This window comes from Bactrocera dorsalis, unplaced genomic scaffold (assembly GCF_023373825.1).
Source record: "Bactrocera dorsalis isolate Fly_Bdor unplaced genomic scaffold, ASM2337382v1 BdCtg233, whole genome shotgun sequence".
Classification (NCBI taxonomy): domain Eukaryota; kingdom Metazoa; phylum Arthropoda; class Insecta; order Diptera; family Tephritidae; genus Bactrocera; species Bactrocera dorsalis.
This window is the reverse complement of record NW_026038284.1, coordinates 28014-33722: the sequence shown is the minus strand read 5'-3', so window position 1 is coordinate 33722 and position 5709 is coordinate 28014.

Here is a 5709-nt window from a genome sequence, read left to right as displayed (position 1 = left end):
AAGTATATGCTTTGATAACATAAGTACATATATACATATAGCGATCATCTATAAATTATATGCCGAGTCGGTTGCAGCACATAGAAAATAAACGAATCTTTAGACGCACACTTCTTTGCATTGAAATTAGCAATGTATTTCTCATTTAACACCGAAAATGCTCAATTCTGCTATTTTCGAGTCCCCCTGCTGCAAAACTCTGGTGAAACACGCTTAAAATTTGTCTGCCGAGTACCCCAGCGAAAAATTACGATATCTAAAACGTGAACCTTCTCCAGAGAACGTTTATCATAGACAGAGAACGTTTATCATTTATCATGATAACAATGATAAACGTTCTCTGTCATAGAGAAGGTTCACGGCTCGGAGATCGTAAAAATATTTTTGGCTAACTCGGCAGAGATGGATGAGTCTCACCACAGACAAATTATAAGCGTGTTTCACCACGAAAATAGCAGAATTGAGCATTTTCAGTGTTAAATGAGAAAAATAATGCTAATTCCAATGTAAACAAATTTATGCCTACAGATTCGTTTATTTCCTATGCGCAACCGACTCGGCATATAATTTATATACATATGATCCTTATATATTTGGTATCAAAGCATATACTAAGTACATAAGTGTGTACATAGTTATGTTAAAATTTACCTATTTTATGATGAATCCCATAAAAACTTTGCAAATATGTATGTATGTATATAACTTAATAAGATTTGTATTACTACCTAAATATGCATTTTATATACATAGGTTTGATACGACATATATTTATATACATAAATATGTATATACATATTTGCTTTGGTCATTAATCGTTTCGATATCATGTTAAAAGACCAAGCGGTCGCACATTTGCCCATATATGTACATATATGTATGTAATTATGTGTGCATGTAAACAAATATAAAAGAACCATACGCATAACGTTTGTAAATTTGTCTGCATGCAACATATGTATGTATGTATGTAAATATATATATATGAAATTTTTTGCTTTCAAGTCAAAGAGTCAATATGTCGACGGACCGAAGGGGCGACAAAGCATCACAACATTGTGTTGTTGGTAGAAAATCCGAGCTGTGCCGAAAACACAAGCGAATGATCGCCAATTGCCACTGCTTCCCTTGCAGCTGAAACAGCTTCGCATACAAACCAGTGTAGATATGTATGTATGTATTTGTATGAGCGTGCATACATATCGACGCAGACTTTTGCAAGCCGCTTAAAAATATTTTTTTCATTTCTTGACAAATACAGTCAATCCCGGTTATACGTCATAGTCAAAGATACAGATGCTTGTGGTTTGTAAAACTAAAAATATAATATGGCACATAAGCGTGTGCGAATACTTAAGCGAGTGGTACTTAAAACAATAATTTCTATGTATTTCATAAAAATAAACCGTGAGAAGCAGCAAGATGTAGCGAGTTAAGAGGGATGATTTTCATTTAAGCGGAGTACTACTTAACCGGGACTCACTGTACACATAACTCACAGAAATAATGAATATTTTCTTTGATACATTTCTTGACTTGAAAATCGACAAATAAACTATGTTGTCAATTTTATTCTTGTTGTCGCTTTTTCCTTCTCATACAAATATCAGAAATTGTTCAATTTATGATTTTTGGCTTTTGCCACGTCGCGAAAAGACGCTTATATGCAAAGGCATGCTCGAGGAGATGTACTCGTATTGGTGTTTGTTTTTAAGAATGAAGCAAGTTTGCCTGTTGAAAGGGCGCTTGCGTTCATGAATTAAAACATTGTTGTTAGGAGTTTTTCTACAAATTTGGGCATGAACTATTTGGCTGCCATGTATATTGGCTTGTGACGCTGCTGATTCTACTTGAAACGATTGTTGTTTTTGATTTGATATATTCAAAAAATAATTATAAAATGGGCTTTATTTTCACATTAACTACGAATATTGGTTTGAAAAAAGTAATTTAATTCAAATGTATTCAATTGCACCTGTATTCATTAATATGCACAAAAAGAATTCATACGAATACACATGTTTGCATATAAACATATGTACATATAAGAATATAAGCGAAAGAGCGAACATACGTCTATTAGAGCAATATATAGTTTTGAGTATAATTTTTATTTCACGCTCAGCTCTGTTCAAGCGAAAATGTTAAAATTTCTCCTGCTAAGCTGGCAGTGGTGAAACTTTTCCATCTCTGCCGAGTTAGCCAATAATATTTTCGCGCCGGGAACCTTCTCTATGATAAACGTTCTCTGAGAAAGCGATACGATATCATCAATTTGTCAAAAAAGTTCCCTAAAGCTCCTTTATGATAAACGTTCTCTGTCTATGATAAACGTTCTCTGCTTTGGCTTTACGTTCTCTGATTTAAAGATATGTACATCCAAATTTCGTTAAGAATGTTACCAGATATTCGAGCCCCATTCTCTGCTTTAAGCTTTGGAAGATTTGTACGCCTAGCATTTTACCACACCAAATCAAAGTACTTTACACTAAAAAATACCCGCTAGATGACGCGAAAACTCCAGGAAAACATTAAAGAAAATACACGCTAAAGGGCGCGAAAAGTGAATCCATAAACATTAAGAAAAATACCCGCTAGAGGGCGTGAGAACTGCATTAAAAAATCAGAATATGTTAATTAACTAATCTTTATAACACTTTTGCATTAGTGCGTTCACTTAAAAAGTTTTCGTTGCGAAGCAAAACAAAATGTTGGCCACTGCAGAATTACCAAACTCGGATTTATTGCAACTATGCTTTATGTTATGTGCTATAAAAATTAGGTTGAAGTTGATTTGCAGAAATTTCAAAAAATTTTTCTAGCCACTTTAACCGTCTATTAAGACCATCTTCAACGAAATTAATCTTAACATTTGTTCGCTTAAGAGGTGTGGCCACTGCAGAATTTCCAAAATCGGCTTTATTGCAACGATGCTTTATAGTTATAAAAATAAGGTTGAAGTTGATTTGCATATGAAAAAATTTTTTCTAGCCACTTTAAGCGTATATTAAACCCATCTCGTTTCAGCTATAAGCATACATATTTCGCGATTTTCTCGAAACTACTTTTTTCCATTTGGCGAGACAAAAATTTCGAGAATTTTTATCCGATCGACTTTGTCTTTAGGATTGGGGTTTGGATAGAAATACGTAGGGAAATTTTTATTGATTCAAAAGTTTTTTGGGCAGTCGATTACGAAATTATTGACTAAAGATTTAATATTTCTATTAAAATTACTATAATTTTTGAAGAAATCGATATTTTTAAATTTCTCTGCGTACTTCTATAGATATTCTCATGTAAATTAATGAAGCTTTTTTTTATTTCGCTTAATAAAATATAGCGATGATTGAAACTGTGAACGATGAAAGGTGCCAAAATTTAATATTTGCGCGCATTTCTTCAACTTTGTACATCAAATGGAATAAAAGAGGCTTCACGGACAATAAAATACTTTAATTTTACATTAAATATTTTTTAATATTACACTTTTGACTGATTTTTTTTTTACATATAACATTAAAGTACCTAAAACCGACGGAGTTAGCGAACAAAGTGATATCGATGTCAGAATGACAATTTTTAGTCATAATAAAAGCTCGCCTGAATGTGAACGAAATCAGTCTAACACCCCTATTCTGTGCACTTGACAAATTCAACATAAGTATTTTGTCAAAATTTGTTAAGATGTCAAATGCTCTTGACAGTGCTCGTTATGAATTACATAAATATCTGTTTGTGCAACGAAGATGAAAATTGTGAGAATAGGAATCGCTCGCGGTATTTAAAATGTTTACGCGACCATAGCAATCCATTTTCTGTGAGCGAGAATACCTTTGGGCAAAATTTTGGATTAACTCTTGAAATTTGCCGTCGCCGTCGACACAAAAACGGTACTACCTTTAACTGTAAGGGTTCTAGCAGTTTTGAACTTCTTTGGACACGGCTCATACTAGAAATGTGTAGATAACAAGGCAAGTTGACGTGCCCATAGTCAGTCGTCCATTTCGAGAAGTTTGCGGGCTATAGCAAAACTTATTGTGAAGGTGAAGGGAGGTGAAATAAAGTTTCCCAGTTCAACAGAGGAAGAAAATTGTATAAAAACGGGGCAAGTATTCAGAATATACTAATTTAATCAAATTTATTTGAAATATATTCCAGATTTTTTAGAAAATTTGGAATAAAAAACACCATAGGAGCAATTGACTGCACGCAAATTGCTTGCTATCAATATAATTTGAATAGAAATCAGCCGTTGCTATTTACATTATTTTGTTCACCACACGTGTGGGGAAAAGCTTTGCGAATTGAAGCATTTACTTTTATCAAGATTGTCACAGAATACCAAAGTATTTCTCGCTTGATAAATATTTGCGTAAATTTTCAATATTTTATTAATTTGACAAGTGCACAGAATAGATGTGTAAGTATATGCTTTGATAACATAAGTACATATATACATATAGCGATCATCTATAAATTATATGCCGAGTCGGTTGCAGCACATAGAAAATAAACGAATCTTTAGACGCACACTTCTTTGCATTGAAATTAGCAATGTATTTCTCATTTAACACCGAAAATGCTCAATTCTGCTATTTTCGAGTCCCCCTGCTGCAAAACTCTGGTGAAACACGCTTAAAATTTGTCTGCCGAGTACCCCAGCGAAAAATTACGATATCTAAAACGTGAACCTTCTCCAGAGAACGTTTATCATAGACAGAGAACGTTTATCATTTATCATGATAACAATGATAAACGTTCTCTGTCATAGAGAAGGTTCACGGCTCGGAGATCGTAAAAATATTTTTGGCTAACTCGGCAGAGATGGATGAGTCTCACCACAGACAAATTATAAGCGTGTTTCACCACGAAAATAGCAGAATTGAGCATTTTCAGTGTTAAATGAGAAAAATAATGCTAATTCCAATGTAAACAAATTTATGCTTACAGATTCGTTTATTTCCTATGCGCAACCGACTCGGCATATAATTTATATACATATGATCCTTATATATTTGGTATCAAAGCATATACTAAGTACATAAGTGTTGTTTTTGTAGAACAATGTTTGTAGTTTTTGCGGGTGACATATCTACACGTGAACGCATATAAGTATGTATGTTGTGTATGCGTTATTTGTGTGCCAATGTCATACGCACATATTTATGTATGTACATACATATGAGCAGCGCGCACATGTTATTATTGATAAGTGATAATATGATTTGAATTCGCGAAAGCGAATGATAAAATTTACGATTAATGTACATTTATCACAATTGTAATATATTTAATTTTTTAATAATATTATGATAGTTTGTTATATAGTACATACATATGTTATGAAGTATACATATGTATGTATATGTATGATTTGATATATTCAAAAAATAATTATAAAATGGGCTTTCTTTTCACATTAACTACGAATATTGGTTTGAAAAAAGTAATTTAATTCAAATGTATTCAATTGCACCTGTATTCATTAATATGCACAAAAAGAATTCATACGAATACACATGTTTGCATATAAACATATGTACATATAAGAATATAAGCGAAAGAGCGAACATACGTCTATTAGAGCAATATATAGTTTTGAGTATAATTTTTATTTCACGCTCAGCTCTGTTCAAGCGAAAATGTTAAAATTTCTCCTGCTAAGCTGGCAGTGGTGAAACTTTTCCATCTCTGCCGAGTTAGCCA